We start from the raw sequence: 19,525 nt of genomic DNA on the forward strand, positions 1-19,525 counted from the left end.
AAAAGTCAACCCTCAAGACTCAACCTTGAGCCCTTTAACCCCTAAACTATGCAATCTCCCAGCTAGTTCTCTTATCTGAACTGTGCATTAGGCAACTTCAAGCATCACGCTTTACCTCCTAAGTTCCCCAACTGCACAATTACTTAGCCAAGGCCCTCGGAACTGTGCATTGTGTAGTCTCAAGCCTCAAGCCTCTATCTTAAGCCCTTGGGTCCTTCAACTATGTAGTCTCTTTTTCCAGGCCTCTAGAACTGTGCATTGCATAGTCTCAAGGCTCAAGCCTCTAGCCTGAGTCCTTGAGTCCCTCAACTATGCAATATTTAGTCCCATACCATCCTGAACTGTGAATTTTGCAATCTCAAGCCTTAGTCCCAAACATTGGCCTGTGGAACTGCATAATCCTTGAGTCAGTCACTCAATCAATTAACCGTTCTAGCCCTAACAAGTGATTTCATGAAGCATGTTAGGCTATTGGTTTATTAGATTGATGTTGTCTTATCATGTGGATTCTAGTTGCAAGTATTATATTATGTCATGACAAGATGATGATTAAGTAGATGGAGAAGGAGACCATTCTAGAAGAAACTTAATTAGCTAAGGAAATAACATGATCATCAGGCAAGAAGATGAAGGAACACTTGATTATAATAGAAGACCAAAGGTCATGGCCACATGAAGACTACATCTGATTCACAACCCTTTGGAGGGTGGACGTGAAGAAAACGTCATATCTCTCATGAATATTAAGTATTGGATACATCTCTTATTGAAGACAGAAAGAAATAAGTAGAAATGAGGACATATTAGCACTGCCACACCATCATGCAGTCCATGTCATCAGTGTGATGTCATGTCCTGTCACAAATCATTATTTTACACATCATTTGTGGATTATGTAAACGCAATATCGAAGAAATGTAATGTGAATCGAAATTCCAAGAGTGATCCATGTAATATGAAAATTCATGTAGGAAGTTGAAAGGTCATTGAGAATTCAAATGATCATGAAGGTAGTCCAAGAGTCACAAGGGATGTGAATGATCACTGCATTTTCTATATATACACCCTCATTACTCATGTAAATTAATTTTCACCTTGGCTCCTCCTATGAGGCATTGGAGAGGAAAATAGGTTTTTGGAGCGAGTGACTGCTCTAATGCTCCACTGTTGGGGCTAGTGGTGTTCACTGTCTTGATGTATTGTGGAATTGTTACTTAATTCAGAAGCTCATTGAGCTAGCATGCTTTCAGGCATAAGTCATGATTATTGTAAGACCATTCTTTGAATTTTTATGATGTATTTTGTTTCCATATGTACTAAGGAAATTTAACTATTTCAATGGCTATGGTACATATCTTGTTGAAGGTGTTTTGTATTTGCTTTAACAATTGTTACTTCCTTGTGAACTATTTTGCTAGTATATCGATGATTAATTCATATGTATATGCTCATGTGCCTTTTCTAGATTAGTATTATTACTTATCTTTAAAGGGACCACTTTTCTCTTCCGTTTCGGTAGAAGGACCTTGATATTTTCCGCAACTGAAAATTTCACAAGGCATATTAACTTTCCAATCCAAAAATACATGTGTGTTACTCTCCTGTGGCGAACTTTGTAGCCAAGGAAAATCTACAAGGATATATCGAAATCAGGTTGATACTCTGGATGGGGCTCCTACTACAGACAATGTGAGGTCTAATAGAGACTCCATATCAGGGATCCCCCTTGGTTGACATATTTTCAGCACCTTCAACAAAATGGTGCTAGAAGCAGGGCCCGATGACAAGTTGTGCCCGTTGACTCTATTTTCAACCTCTTATCTGAAATGGTTCATCCTTAAATCATACTCCCAGGGTATTTTTCTAACCTATGCTCTAGTAAAATTTTAATCTGTAATTAGCCTCTTTATCACTTGCGTCAATTAAAGTTTAATGGTGAGGATAGAACATCCATGACCGAGCACATCTTTGATTTTCTTAAATTTTGTGAATATTATGAAATTGTTGATAAATATTTTTCATGTTGTGCTTTCTTCCTCACCCTTGAAGGTCGTGTTAATAGATGGTTTCATACCTTACCATTTGCTTCCATCCATTCCTTTCATCATTTCCTCAAAGAGCTTCAACAATCATTTGATAGGTATGATTACTGAGATGTTTATAAAAGTATAAATCATCTAAGAATGAAGCCTAATGAATCAATTAAGTATTCTTTTAATCGATTCCTTCACCTTTGTTATGAATTTCCTAAAGAAGACACGGGTTGGGATTTATTCAAACAAAATTTCGATCATTTCTTCAATATCTCTTTACATGGTGAATCTAAACCTGTTGATGTTTCTCCTTCACCAACTCTGGTAAGCCATGAGACACCCTTAATTTTGTAGGAGGAACCTTTTATTCCCTTTGTTCCTTTCCCTCTCCTTTTTCAGTTTTGATGAGGGTACCTCCTCATGATGACAATCACATTTTGAAATATGCACATCAAATTCTTAATCCATCTTCTTATCCTCCTTCTGCTTTTCTTGACTCAGATCCCATGAAGGAAATCCTAGAATGGTTCATGAAGCCTATTGTAAATACCAATTTTTCCATTCCTCAAGTGGGTATTAACACTCATAACTATAGTCTTGAACCTGAATTAGAAACTTGTTATCCTCTACCATATCTCTCTCTTGACCCATTGTTCTATGATCTGCCTAATCCATCTCTTCCAAATCTGAGAAGTGAACATATGCAAGGTAGTCATATTTTGTAGGTAGAGGAGTAGGGAGATGAAGATTATTTCAATATTTATTCTCTTTTCCAAAGTCATCCATCTGAAGATGATGTTTCCACATTCTCAATTGATATTGAATATGTTAATCATGGTAATGAATCAAATGAGATCGGTTTGTTTAGACCCACAGTCTTGGAAAACAATCATTCTGATGGTGATGAGTTTTTTGATGTAAGCAATGATGAATGCCCAATTGCACCAGTTTATCTTTTGGTTTCTCATGAATATTTTACTTCAAAAGGTTTATATTTAGAATTTGATTCGATCAAAGAAGATGTTCTTGTTGAAACTTCATCTTCATCGCACTATCCCTTGTGCTCTGCATTTTGTGATGTATCTACATGCGATGAATATATTTCACACTCTTTAATTTCTTCATCAGATGAGTCCACTTCTCAATTGACACAATGTAGTGAAGTTGTCCATGATGAAAGAGAAAGTAATCAAATCATTGAGTATCCTTTCCATCTCATATCATCCCTTGTTTTGCATGAAGACAACTCTTCAAATAAGCTTTCTCATGAAATTTCTTTGATTCATACATATCTAGATTTTCGATTAGTAGAATATTTAGACTTGAGTAAATTAGTTGTCAATGTTATAAAATACAATCGAATCAGTGACACAGATGGATACCATTCGATTAATAATGACCTCATTGAAATCAGTTAAAAGTATTTATCCTCACACAAAGCATGATCTGGTTCAATCATCGAAATGTGATTTTACAATCCTTCAAAGTTATGGGACTTGTCAGGGAGTCGAGGCACTTTAGCTTCCATTGATGGTTATGTCAAGATCTTGCAACTCTGGTAAGATCCTTGAAGTAAGTGAGGTCTGGTTTTCCTCAAAAAACTCTTCTTTCTACATGGTTTCACCTGATAAAAATTCCTTCTTGAAATATGTTTGGCATTGTAGATATAATATTTCTAACTTTCAAGATTCGATTTTTTATCGAATTAAAGTTTCTATTTTAGTTGATTCATTTCCATGCAAAATTCTTTCTCTTAACTCAAGTTTGTAGAGTGTGTCTCTCACAGAAGCATGGAACTCTGAAGTTGATTATTCTAAGGATTGTATTTGGCCAAAGGAGTAATACATGTCACATTCTTTTGAGAACAATTAGCTCCTTATCCTTTTTCTGAATATCTTGATCTTAATTTATTTCTTCATAGCACCTGAAAACCTCTTGAGCTTCAATGAATGCATGGATTATTTGATGAATCAAATTCTTCTTCACCCATTTTACCCTTAATGGTTTCATGTGTTTTCTATATTAACATTCCTTTTTACTTCTTTCAATGATTATGATGCCAGTGTAGTGAGTAACTAGTTACAAGAAAATGATTTTCTACACTCATCACTCAAGGAAGATGATTTATTATGAAGAGAATTTGCAAAATTGTTCAAATTGATTTATCCTTGTTAATTACAAACTAGGAATTTGTTGCTTTAGTCAGCCCATTTGATCATGATTACATCTCTGATCACTATCATTCAACTTTCTATTTTCCCATTTGCACATCCAATGAGAGTTCTTTTACATCCTTTCATATTTATGGTTTAACATCTCAATATCAGGGTACTTGTCAAACAGTTGAAGCACTTCCACACTCGATGATCAGCACATCCAATGACAGTTCTTTTACATCCTTTCATATTTATGGTTTAACATCTCAATATCAGGGTACTTGTCAAATAGTTGAGGCACTTCCACACTCGATGATGGGTTTTTCAAGTCCTCATTGTCTTGACAACCCTTCTGAATATGATAAGATATGTTTTCCTTCAACAGATTCTCATTGTATCTTTGTGCCTATAATTGAAAATTAATCTTTTCAAAGAGTTTGATGTTTTCAAGAGGATTGTCACAAATTTTACGATCCAATAGTTGAATGGTTGGAGAAATATTACCTGGAAAGCTCCATCGCAAGTAAAAAAAATTGGTCTTTCCTTGTGCCTGCTAAGGAGTTTGGTGTAGATGAATACACACTCGCAAGAAGATTTTGAGTTTTATTGAATGATGGTTTTCATCGAAAAAGTAAGAATGTGAACTGTTTAGAAGTAGTGGCTATGGCCTATCTTTCCGCTTACAAGAAAGACCTTTAATTTGTTGTGAAAAAACTTCAAGCTCTTATCTTTTTTGTTACACATTGTTTTATTTTGGTTTTAATCAATTATATGGCCTATCTTTCCGCTTACAAGAAAGACCTTTAATTTGTTGTGAAAAAGCTTCAAGCTCTTATATTTTTTGTTACACATTGTTTTATTTTTGTTTTAATCAATTCTATATTTGTGTATGTAGGTTGGGAGTAGCTACGACGACTACATTGGAAATTTCATTACACATGGCCTTGACCTTCTAGCTAGTTAGGTTAGGAGTAGGTCTAGTTTCATATTAGTTTCCCTTGCACATGCATCCTACACTTGCTTCTGTAGTCTTTCATGTGTTCTCTACTTTTTTTTGTTTCACATTCTATTGATTGGTTTAGCCTCCATTTGTTTTGCCCTTTTATTTTCTTGTTGGGTCTTGTCTTGTTTTCATGTTTTGATCAATAAGACTCCGCATGAAGGAATTTCCATTTTGCTCAAAGAAAATATGGCTAACTAGAAAAGGGCTTTGTGACACTACAAAAATTTGCTAGTAATTAGTCCTTCTTCTCCATCTTGATTATCTCTTGGTCGATGATGTTTAGACAAAAAAATATGATCCTTGTGTAATGAAAGCTCTACATTGAACCATGATATCTATGTCTATTCTAGAAACCTCATCCCTACGATCAATTATTTATGTTTCATTTTTTTCCGCATTGATCTGATTGAGTAGAAAAGGACAAGGGGAAAATCTAAACGAGAAAATCAATATCATAGGTTCTATATATGCTTCTCTCAATGAATAACATCTTCTACTCTCAATAAGTCAGGATCCCTCTTCCGCCCCTAAAATGAATAAGTCTTTATACATAGTCCTATATATAAAAGAAATAAATAAAGGGAGAAATAAGAGAAAGGCTTCCTACATAGGGAGGTGAAGCATGCAATTCCATCAAGGCACTATCTAGGCTCGCTGGCAGTGGAGCAATGTTTGTGTTCATGTAATTACTATGTCAGGGTACTATCCAGGCCTACTGGCAGTAGACCAATACTAGAGATGAAAAAGTATACTCTGGAAATATAAAGCTTGCAAATTATACTACCCTTTCCTCTTTCAAAACATTGTGATATTATTGGTCTTATGTTTGTGTTCAACCAAAAAAGGATAGAGGGAACTATGTTTATTTGCAGGATAAGTGGGGAAGCTGGGGTAATCCGAATGATGAATCAATACTTCCTGAAGAACTAGACCTTACACAAATATTTTGCTGAGGCAGGGAAGTTGGAATTCTACCAGTGTGTCACCAAGTGTTGTCACTACAAAAAACACCCTTCAAAATTTTTCCTACGCTTGAAATTTGGAGCCTACTGAGGATCTTATGATAGGTCGTTCCGTAGTCACTTCTTGATTAGCTGATGATCACATTATTTTATGCAAGCTTTTATAGGAATAACACAGTCCATCAAGGTTGTTTCTATGTGATTATCAACGCACGTTAACTATCAATGTGTGGTTTCATTGTCAGTCTCTCACTTTTGGTTGTGATTGTGCTTTTGTTTCTGTGAGTTTTCTGAACTGTCACTTTTGCACGCCTTCACTTTCACAAGTGTTGCTTTCATGTTTTTTACAATAGATTTTTCTTTATTTCATCCTAATTAGTGTTTTTTTCATATTGTCTTCGCCTGAGCATGCATTTTTTTCACTGTCATTCGCATAGCGCAAGTGTCATTTGCACTTTTATCTTTATATAGCAAATGTCGTCTTTTGGCATGGGGAGTGTAGATTTTCATATAAAGTCGATTTTTGGCTTGTTAAAAAGGGTAAATTTGGTGTTAATGAATCCTTATATTCATGTAGACATGTTTTATACTCATTTCAAAGTTTTATGCACTGTCCCACAAGTGCCATCATTGTTGTTGCAAAGTACACCTTTAGTGTCGCACTTGGGTAAAGTCGTCGCAATGTCATCACATTGAGAGAAGTATTTTTTTCATCTATTTTTAGTGATCAATGTTGTGTCATAAATTTTTATAATTGTTTTATCATGCTCAAATTTTGTACTTGTTCACTTTGGCTCATAGATTCCACACTTAGCCACACCTAGAAAATTTCACTCTCGGGAAAATCAACCTCACTTAGCCTTATAGAATTGTGCTTTGCACAATATTAACTATTAATCCATGACCTCACCTCTTGGAACTACATGTTATGTAGTTAAATTTCCCAACTTTGACTCTTGATCTCCAAAACTACGAAATTTGTACCTCCCAATCAACCTTAACTGCGCACTGCGTAGTGTTAAGCCTCAAGCTTCCAACCTGACACCTTGAGCTACGCAATTACCCAATCCTTGAGACTATTATCCCTCTATAACTACACATTGGGAGACTTCAAGCTTCAACCCTAAACCTTGAGCCCTTTAACCCCTCAACTGTGCAATCTCCCAGTTGGTTCTCATGTCTGAATTGCGCATTGTGAAACTTCAAGCCTCAAGCTTGACCTCTTGAGTTCCCCAACTACACAGTCACTTAGCCCAGGCCCTCAGAAATTCCCACTATAAATTTTGTAGCCTCAACTCTCCAGTTTTATCCCTTGAATCTCTCAATTAGGTAGTCCCTCTTCCCAGGCTTCCAGAACTGTGTATTACACAGTCTTAAGGTTCGAGCCTCCAACCTAAGTCCTTGAGTCCCTCAACTATGCAATCCTTTGACCCTGGCCAACTGAACTATGCATTGTGCAGTATCAAGCCTTAGTCCCAGACCTTGGCCTATGGAATTATGAAATCCCGATGTTAGTCTCTTAATGAGTCACTAGTTCCAACCCTAACAAGTGATTTCATGAAGCATCTTGGGATACAGTTTTATCAAACTAATCTCATCTTATCATGACTGGTTTGCAGTCTAAGTATTATATTATCTCATGAAAAAATCATGATGAAGGATATGGAGAATGATATTGTTCTAGAAGAAACTTAAGGATCCGATGAAAGAAGATGATCATTATCTAAGAAGACGAAGGAACACTAGATTACAATAGAAGACCAAAGGTCAAGACCACATGAAGACTCCATCTGATTCACAACCCTTTGGAGGGTGGATATGAAGAAAAAAGCATATCTATCATGAAGATGATGTATTGGATACATCTCTTATTGAAGACAAAAAGAAAGAAGCAGGAAGAAGGAAAACTTGGCACTGCCACATCGTCGTGCAGTCCATGTCATCAGTGCCATGTCATGTCCTATCATGAGTCATTATTTTCCACATCATTTGTTGATTATGTAAATTAAATATCAAATAAATGTGATGTAAAGTGGAAGTCCAAGAGTCATCCATGTAATATGAAAAGTCATGTAGGAAGTTGAAAGGTCATTGAGAAGTCAAACAGTCATGAGGGTAGTCCAAGAGTCACAAGGGATGTGAATGATCACCCCATTTGTTATATATACACCTTCACTACCCATGAAAGGAATTTTCACCTTAGCTCCTCCTACCAAGTATTGGAGAGGAATATAATTTCTTTGGAGGAGCGAGTGACTACTCTAATGCTCCATTATTGGGGATAGTGGTGTACATTGTCTTGATGTATCTTGGAAATTTTACTTCATTCAAAATTTGATTGAGCCAATTCACTTTCATGCATATGTCTTAAATATTGTAAGACCATTCTTTAAATGTTTGTGATGTATGTTGTTTTCATCTGTACTAAGGAAATAAAAATGTTTCGGTGGATTTTGTACTTATCTTGTTGAAGGTGTGTTGTATTTTCTTTAACAATTGTTGCTTCTTTGTGACCTATTTCGCTGGTAGATCAATGATTCATTCATATGTATATGCTCGTGTGCATTTTCTAGATTAGTACTATTACTTTTCTTTAAACGACCCACTTTTATGTTCCGTTTTAGTAGAAGGACCTTCCACAACTGAACATTTCACAAGGCATACCCACTTGCTAATATGAAAATACCTGCATGTTACTCTCTTGTGTCGAAATTTGTAGCCGAGGTAAATGTAGGTTTTAATTGTAGGTTTTAACCCCATACAGAAATCACCTGCATACGAATTCTAGAACACAGAAAAATAAACAATGTGAGAGCATAACACATAAAACAAATATACACAGAGATTGAAAACTCTGTTTGATGTTACAAATGATGAAAAGGTATTGCAAACTTTGTTGGATGAGCTTCATGTGGAATCTACTCAACTCTAGCCCAATAATGTTCATTTGTTTGCTTGGTAGCAAGATGTGACGAGAATATTTCTTTACTTTACTAATATTTTGACCAATAACCCTGTATCATGAAGAAGTCATTATAATTGATTGCAAATAGCAACCTTAGTAGACATATCCAAATCATAATTAACCCAATAAGTTCAACACTACACATAGTAATTAAGGTTCTCAAGTAGAGTGTATATCATTGCTAAAAGTTTTTTAGTATCATGTTTTGACAATTACAAGAAACTAATATTCGATCTCAAGGGATACCATCCTTCTATAAGACAAATTTTTCATTTCATATACCTCTTTCTCCTTGGAATATATGCCATCATACTAGTGTATATGGTCGTAGACCCAATTTGATATTTATATAGATTCAAACTGATATATAATCATCCAATTGCTAGAAGTTCAACTCTATAGTATAACAAATTATATTGTTTTTACCTTTCATTCAATGTGTTGGGTGACCAATTATTGTGCTACAATGAAGGACACGTACTAGAATTTCCAAGAACATGGGTCAGAACCAAGCTTTCAAGTCACTCTCGTTCCTATGGATCAGGGTGTTGGAAGAGGACCAAGAAAAATTACATTTAATAGATAATTTTCATCACATCATATTGGTTCATGCATTCTCATAGAAACCTTCCATGGTAAAAAAAAAAAAAAAAAACACATTTCCTCCCAAAAAAATCCTTCACCCCAACCATGATACCCTGATACCCTCTATTTCAAGTGCCATATCCCATCCCATACAATTTTATAGCCATAGGCATTCCATGAAGTAAAGTACGATGTAGCTTCCCACTCACAAAACCAAAGAACTAAGACATAGAAAGAGAAAGGGGCTTGGATGATTGGGCAAAACACCACCTTATATGTTGTTCATAAAACACTTTTGATTATTATAAAATGAATATAAAATTGTTTTCCCAATGGTTAGAGATTATATCGATATCACCACCTTTCCATGACTATCCAAAACAAAGTCTTCCATAAAATTCACCTATGAATATATTAAAGGTATAACAATTAAAATTTAGAATTTTTGGAATATTAAATACATGTGAATAACATTTTTCATGTTCTCAATATTATGAAGAAATAACCTCTTGGAACAAGAATATTTCATGGACTGTATCAAAATGGGAGCATATATGAAATGTTATTTTAAGATATAGAATAAATATAACAATAGGAAAAAAGGAAAAAAATTATTTCGTGGATTGTATCAAAATGGGAGCATATATGAAATGTTACTTTAACAGATAGAATAAATATAATAATAGAAAAAATAAGAAAAAATCAATTAAGAATATCTAATATAAAAATAATTTAATAAAAAAATAAAATTATATATATATATATATATAAATTAAATTAATTAAAACCACACTATTATCAAATCTGTTGGCTCTTTACATTACTATCCCTACCATATTCTCTATTCATTACATATCAATCTCTGACTTCTTCACATATATAATCCTAATGATAAACTACAAAGGATGGCTCGAAACGTCGATAAACAAAATAGTAAAATGCGATGACTCCAGAAGACATAACCACACAAAATGCAGATCATAGAAGTCTCAAAACTACTATTAAGATAGCTATACAATATATTAGAAGACTACTATTGAAAAAAATAGAAAAAAAGAAAAATAGAGAACTAGAAGAATAAAAAATTAGAAAAAATAAGAAAAGAAAAACAATATTTTAGATAGAAATAGTTTAGAGAATGAGAGCAATATTTTAGAGGACTATAATTGTCATGACAAAAAAACCAATTATTATAGAACAATAGTTTATATAATTAGAAAATTTGATAACAAGAAAGAAAAAAAAATAAAAAATCATTTACAATAGAGTGAATAAAAATTACCATAAATGAAATGTAAGAAAATAATGGAGAATAATAAAATGATAGTATATAACTAGAAAAAAATAATAGAGAAAATATATATTTTAAAAGATAGAGCTAAAGAAATATGCAATAGTTTGCAATAGAGAATGAGAAAAGTATACACTATAGAGGATAAAAGAAAACAAAGGAGAAGAAGAATAACAAATAAAATATTTAGAACAATAGAGAAAATAAAGAAAAACAAGAAAAAAACTAGCTATTAGTGAGAAAACAATCCAATTATTAACAATAGAAAACATGAGAAAAATATAGTTAGTAAAAAAAAAAAAACAATATAGAACTAGGAAAAAAAACAAGCACCTATTCAATATAGAATAGACGGTGACAGGTACACCTTCCTAATTTAATAGAGACTGACACCTTCCTAATTTAAAAAACTCCTACTTTCACTCGATAGGTATTCATTTTTTTCATTAACTTTTTTTATACCTTTCCATATTTTTTCATTAACTTTGAACTACATTTTTTATACATAACATATAAAAGCCTGTTACCCCCTATTATATGCTCAATATATTATGTTATTTTTTCCTCAATATATATCCTCCAATATGAAATCATGTGGTATGGTATTGCTCCCCTACTGAAGCCCATGTGGTTAAGGGTTTGTGTGGTCTAGGTCAAGTGTGGGTGATTTTGACAATTTAGATGCTCCCAAATTGTGACTACTTAAGCCACATATTAGGAATGCCAGTCATATGAGGACTCATGTTACCTAACAAACAAACAAAAAAGAGAGAAAAAAAAGTTACTAATAGTAAAGAGAAACAAAGAACAAAACAATGCTTTAGACAACAACTTAGAGAAAAAGAGTAATGGTTGTTAGAACTAGAAAATTAGATATATAATGAGAACAATTAATAATAATAAAAATAGATTAATCATTTACAATAGAGAATGAAAAAAATATAAAAAAAAAAATGGAAGAGAATAATTAAATAGAATATATAACCAAACAAATTAATATAGAATGATTAAAATATTGAAAGCTATAGTCTACAATGGAGATCTGAAAAAACATGCATTGGTTTATAAGAGAGAATACGAGAATTATACATTATAGAGGATGAGGAAAAACAAATAAGAACGAGAATAATAAATAAAATATAACAATAGATAATGAGAACATTAGAGAAAATGTAAAAAACAATTATTATTGAGAAAAAAATCCAATTATTAACAATGGAAAAATACTAATGATGACAATAGAAAAATAATTTAGATACTAATAATTTAGAAAACGACAGTAATAATTTTGAGAACAAAAATTTTGGAAATAATAAAATAACATGTTATTATAGAACAATAGTTTAAAAAGGGAGCAATGCCAACTAGAACAAAAGGAAATTGAGAGCAATTGTTTACCTAACTGGAACAATATAGAAGGAAATAATAAACCACAATAGTTTAGATAATGAGACTTATATAATATATCTTATAATTTAGAGAATGAGAACAACGATTCAAATTAAATGTGCATTGATTTCAAAAATATTTTCAAATTGTTTCAAAATATTTTCAAATCGTTTAAGATTTAGATAATTCCGAATTATTTTCAATAAATTTAATTTTGCATTTGTTTCTAATCAAATTATGAATATTTATATAAAATACTATATAATAATAAGATTACTCTAATAATATTATTACTATATTTTTTTAATAATAATATTACTATCATAATAGGGGCGGAAGGAGCCGGAGTGGTGATTTATGGCTTAGAAGAACAATCAAAGTGTTGACACCTAATCCTCTGCGATTAGGTGAATTTGGAATGTGAACAGTCATCAAGAAGATGAACTGATCAGTCACATTCATGTATATAACAATAGCTACCAATGAAATAAATGAATCAGTTTTTCTGCCAAGTCTGGAGTTACTCCTGGTCTGACATGGTATCAGAGCTAGTCCTAAAATAGTCGTAACTCCCTGCCACTACCTCTGTCCTGAAATGCTCTGCCTCCATTACATTGCATTCACCTTATTACTCTGTCCTGAGCGCCGCTCTGTCCTGAGCGTTGCCTCTGTCCTGCGTCTCTGCCACGCCTGTGTTGCCCTGACGCTCTCTCACCTAACGCTCTCACCGTTCTGAGAGACTCCATGAGCAGCGAAAATGCCATCGACAAGATTGCTGAACGCTGCCTGATCCAGGGTTTTCATCCTCTTACCAGTTGGGAAGGTTTTTGAGACGTGAATCCAGATTTTGGTGCCATTCCGGTGATGCAAATCTCCATTGTGGAGGACGCAGCTGGACTGTTGAACGCTGCCTGATAAAGAGTGTGGTAACGGTGTTTGTATATGCATTGTTTATGTTTTGAACATGCTGTTTGTATATGCCTTGGACGCTGTCGGTTCAACTATTGGATATATAATGTATACAACGCTGCTTTGTCTTACACTCTCCTCGTGGATTGTTGATGATAAGCGAGAGATCGAAATCAGTGATCATGATATCCCCATTTGCTTGAAACAATATGTTTTCAGGTTTCAAGTCTCTGTACAGAATTCCATGCTAGTGCAAATACTCTAGTGCAAGCACAACTTCTGCTGCATAGAATCTAGCAGCAGACTCAGAAAACCTCCTGTTCTTCTGCCTTTGCCTGAGCGTATTGAGGTCCCCTCCGGAGCAGTAGCTCATGAGCAGAAAAGAGTGGTTTTCCGACTCAAACTTTGTGAAAAGCTTGGTATCGAATGCGGCTAAAGATTGGATGAATGGTATGATCTGACATATATATGCTGTGATATATGGTGCGGTGCGGTTAGCCAGCCTGTTTCGTTGATTGCTAATTTAACCTACAAGAAGTCGAGGTCTGCCATTGCGGCCACCACGGCATCCAGCTGGGCGTGCAGCATGTTTGAAGCCTGCAATTTTTAAAATGCCCATGGTTACGAATCCCCACACTACCAATCAACGAAGCCCCATTGACTATGCCCACGCTTTCAAGTCCGTATACTTCTAAAAATGAGATTGGAAATTAGGAATGGGTCAAAGTCATAAAACAGGAACTTAAGAACTTGTAAAATTGAATAAAGTTAATAGCACGAGTGGTAGCAGCAAAAGTTTTTTTCTCCACAAAAGCACATTCTTTTTGCCATTAGAAGTATTATTCTATCAACAGAAGTTAATTTTTTTTTTTTCACAGAATGCATTCAATCATCTCTATGGTAGGAATAGTTCTCACTGGCAAGGAGAACTATCCTGAATGGTCCCAGATGATAAAACACACCCTCATCTTCAATGAGTTGTGGAAAGGAGTCTGTGTCGGAGAAGGAGAAAATGACCCAGTGCAGCCTACATCATACAAAGAGCTCGTCATTTGGGAAAACAAGAACAGCAAAGCCTATGCATTAATCGTAGCATCTATAAATGAAGAAGTAAGTCGCCATATTTCATCATATTCAACTGCCTTTGAAGCTTTACAAAAGCTGAAAGAACTCTATGACTCACATTCTGCACTTGAAGTTGTTCAGCTCATGATTAAACTCTTCACTCTTGAACTGAAAAATAATGATCCTCTTGCTCTTGCATCTGAAGTAAAGTCTATAATGCATGATATTAAATCCACTAAGTTTGAGTTGGATATCCCTCTTATTGCTTTTCTCAAGGCACTCTATCCTACTTACTCCAATTATATTGAGTCTCTACAAGCAAATGGAAATCTTAAAGATATAACCTTTGATTCTCTTGTGAAAAAGTTTGTTGAAAGAGAGAAAGCCTTTGGAAAGAAGACAGTTCCTTAATCTTCTGAAGAGACTGTTTGCCTTGCTCATAAAGAAAAGCATCATGCTCAAGATTCTACAAGAGGAAGAGGTGGACGAAGAGGAAGAGGAAGATACTTCAGAGGTAGGGGGGGCAGACATTCTCAAGCAGAAAAAGTAGATCTGCATTGCATTCGCTGCAAACGAAATGGAACACATGATGCTTCTACATGCAAGCTACCATGGGACAAAATTGAGCAGAAAAGAAATCAGCAGAAAGGTAAAACTGATAATACAGACAAAGGTAAAGCACCTGAATCCACTCACTATATTGAGGCACAATGTAACATTGGAGTAAATGAAGATTTGTTTAATGCTTCACTTGCTTCTTCGAAAAATGATTGGTTGCTTGATTCAGGAGCAACCTGTCATATGACTCATAGAAAAGATTTTTTTGAAGATTTCACTGACAATGTTGATGGAGCAGTATACTTTGCAGATCAGTCAAAAATCAAGCCATCAGGGCTTGGCACAATCAGGCTTAAACTGCCTGGTCTTCCAGACTTTCTTCTGGATCATGTTCTATATCTCCCACAGCTCAAGAGAAACTTGTTGTCCTTGGTCCACATCCGCCAGCAAGGTCACTCCATTCATATGTTTGATGGCAAGCTTGAGGTAAGGAAAGCATCTGACCACTCACTTGTCATGAGGGGAATAGAAGAAGAAAGACTTCTCAAAATACAAGGAACCTCTGCTCATGCACAACATTTCTCATATATTTCTCATCATGAAGAAGGTACACTTCCATCAAGTTTATTATGGAATGCTATATTTGGACATTTAAACTATGACAGTCTCCGCTTATTGAAGAAAAATGGTGTTGATGGTTTGCCTACAATTCCTAGGAAACATAAGCAATGTGATGCTTGCATTCTAGGAAAGCATAGCAAACAGTCTTTTCATGATTCACATTCAAGAGCACATAGGAAGTTTGAACTCATTCATTCAGATTTATGTGGTCCAATGCCTGTTCCTTCTGCAAATGGAAATAAATATATCATGACATTTATTGATGATTACACTAGAATGTGTTGGGTTTATTTATTGAAGAACAAATCTGATGCTTTTCAAACATTCAAGAATTTTCATAAGTGGATTGAAAATGATGCACAATCTCATATTGGGTCTATTCGCACTGATAATGGAAAAGGATATACATCAAATGAATTTCAAAACTATCTTTGCCAACATGGGATCAAACATCAAACAACTGTGCCTTATAATCCCCAACAGAATAGTGTAGCTGAAAGAATGAATAGAACAATCTTGAATATGGTACGATCCATGCTTTTCTTCAAAAATGTAAAGATAATGTTTTGGGCTGATGCTGTTCTATGTGCTGCATATATAAAGAATAGATGTCCATCTAATGCTATAAGAAACAAGACTCCTTATGAATTGTGGTATGGACATGTTCCTTCGGTAAAACATCTCAGGATCTTTGGTTCCACCTGTTATGCTTTGATACCAAAGGTACATAGAAACAAACTTGGTGCTAGAAGTCGTAAGTGTATCTTCCTGGGGTATTCAAACACCTCCAAAGCATACCATCTCTATGATGAAGTAAATAAAAAGTTTGTTGTATCTAGAGATGTCATTTTTCTTGAATCATCCAAATCTGACAATGTTGTTGAGCGGCAACTTGATCCCTTGGATAGATTCACAAAAACGAAATCATTTCAAGAGTTTGATAATCAGATTCCATACCTTGAAGGGGGGATTCCTATACTAGATCAACATGTGGAATCTTCTTCTGAAGAACAATCTCCCCTGCATGAAACTCCAACAACGGATGATCCTTTAAGTGATGTAATTGATAGAATTGGGAGACTCAATCTTGATTCAGTCCCAACTCAATCTTGATTCAGTCCCAACTCAATCAATAGAGTAGCCTGGACCATCTCAGAAAGGTCCCCCAAAGTGGCTGACAAAGACACTTGAAAGTGTTCATCCTGATGAAATTGGAAAAATAGGAACTAGAAATTCAAACCAACAAAATGGAGGTGATGTAGATGACTCTAATTCACCTGTTGATACGGATATTACTTATGATTGTGAATTGAACTTGTCTACAGAATTTGAACCAACTTCCTTCAAAGAAGTTGCTTCTCATGATGAATGGAAAGAAGCGATGAAAAAGGAGTATGATGCCCTCATAAAGAATGGCACTTGGAAGCTGGTTGATCCTCCATTTGGCACCAAACCAATTGGCTACAAGTGGGTCTACAAGAACAAATACAAAGCTGATGGCTCACTTGACAAGCACAAAGCTAGGCTTGTGGCAAAAGGCTTTGCACAGAAGGAAGGGGTCAATTATGAGGAAACTTTTGCCCCCACAGCAAAATGGGCCACCATCCAGACACTCTTTGCACTAGCTGCTCAGAACGGTTGGAAAGTCCATCAAATGGATGTAAAAACTGCATTCTTGAATGGAGATCTAAAAGAGAATGTTTTTATGTCCTAGCCTGAAGGATTTGCTGTGAAAGGACATGAACATAAAGTATGCAAACTTGTGAAGTCCTTGTATGGCCTCAAACAAGCACCACGAGCCTGGTATGAAAAACTAACTGAGCATCTTCTGAAACTCAACTTCAATCATTTTGATCTTGATGATGCAACTTTATTTGTCAAGAAAGTTGGCAAAACAGTTGTATATCTTGTAGTATATGTAGATGATCTTTTAATGACAGGGAACAATGAAAGCTATATTGCATCCATAAAGAAAGAATTAGGAAAAAGTTTTGAAATGACTGATTTGGGCTATGTTCATTACTATCTTGGCATTGAAGTAACCCAACATCCAAAATCCATATTTCTTTCTCAAAAGAAATACATTGGAGATTTGTTAAACAGATTTGGCATGACAGAGTGCAATCCTCTTTCTACTCCAATGGAACAAAACTTAAAGCTCACATCTATTGAAGGAAAGGAATTTGAGGATGCAACAAGGTATAGACAGCTTGTAGGAAGTCTCATCTACCTCACTACTACCAGACCAGACATTTCATTTATTGTTGGAATCCTCTCCAGGTTCATGCAAAAGCCTTGTGAGGGACATTGGTCTGCTGCAAAAAGAGTTCTAAGGTACTTGAAGGGAACTCAAGACCTTGGAATCAAGTATACACAGGTGGATGACTTCAGCTTGATTGGATACTCTGATTCAGACTTCGATGGAGACAAAGAAACTGGAGTATCTACTTCAGGATATGCTATGAGTCTTGGATCAGGAGCTGTCTCTTGGAGATCACGCAAACAATCAGTTCCAGCAGATTCCACAACAGAAGCAGAATATGTGGCAGCAGCTGAAGCAACGAAAAAAATTGTGTGGCTCAGGAAAATTCTTGAAGATTTGCAGGTAAAACAAGTACAATCAACTCCACTCATGATTGACAACACCTCTGCAATAAAGTTGGCCAAGAACCCAAAGTTCCATGATCGTACAAAGCACATCAATACTAAATATCATTTGATCCGACATCATGTTGAGGCCAAAACAATCCATCTCCGTCATTGTTCCACAAATAAGCAAATTGCAGACATCTTCACTAAAACGCTTGGAAGAGAAAAGCTTGAAAGATTCAGAACGATGCTTGGACTCACCAACATCCCTTCGGATTAAGGGGGGGAATGTTGACACCTAATCCTCTGCGATTGGGTGAATTTGGAATGTGAACAGTCATCATGATGATGAACTGATCAGTCACATTCATGTATATAACAATAGCTACCTAATGAAATAAATGAATCAGTTTTTCTGCCAAGTCTGGAGTTACTCCTAGTCTGACACAAAGATCAGAGATGCTTGGTTCTCGGTACAACAACAATAATCAGGCTAAATTCTTGGCATTATAAAAAATCTAAATATTTAAGAAAACATATAAGGAGACTAAAGTTCTTTAAAGATTCAATGATTGTCATAAAGCTGATCTCCAAATCAAAATTTGAAGCCCCATCCCGTAATTTTGAATAAGATAGCCTTGCAAATAAAGAATTTCAAGGAGTTATGTCTTCCACATCCTCAAACACTTAAAATGAAGAAGCAGGAAAACTTGAAAATCGTGGCAAAGTTCTTGGGAAAGGGATACAATTAAACCATGGCCAAGGGGTGTTTTCCCAATCCCATCGCTCGAATCCATATGTTGTCTACTGAATTAACAGATTATCCCGATCACTCGTCAACCCGCGGGAAAAGCCTGGATCACAACGGTTTTTAAGTGATATTTGGAATATGGTGTCCCTTCCAGTGTGGACGAATATTCCAAGTTTCTTCCTCTATTCCTTAGTTAGGCTCATAGTTACCAAATTCGCCCGAATCAGGCAAAAAAAAATTCGAAAATTCGTCAATTCGATACGAATACCGTATTATTCAATGAAATTCGATTTGGTTTTCAAGGATAAGTGGTTGGATATGCGGTTAAATGAAAAATTAAATGCGTCAAAATCCGCGGTTGGTTGGTGGTTTAGATAGACTGAACAAATAGTGGTAGTATGGCATCTGTGCAGATGGAAAGAAACTGAAAAATCACAGTGGAATAGGAAAGTTTATAATTTTTCAATTTCATTATTGTTTTTATGGGTTAAAAAATCAGTAATATAGGAAAAGGAAGATTTTGTTACACTGAATTGTAACAGTTTGTTAATTTGTAATAGATGTTAATTTTGTAATAACTGATTTTATGGAATTTCAGATATTTTTAAAAATGTTTATATTTATTATGAAGGATTTTACATAAATCAG

Source organism: Pinus tabuliformis, chromosome 8, assembly GCF_031772625.1.
Source record: "Pinus tabuliformis cultivar Carrire ecotype Pingquan chromosome 8, CPIR1, whole genome shotgun sequence".
Lineage (NCBI taxonomy): Eukaryota > Viridiplantae > Streptophyta > Pinopsida > Pinales > Pinaceae > Pinus > Pinus tabuliformis.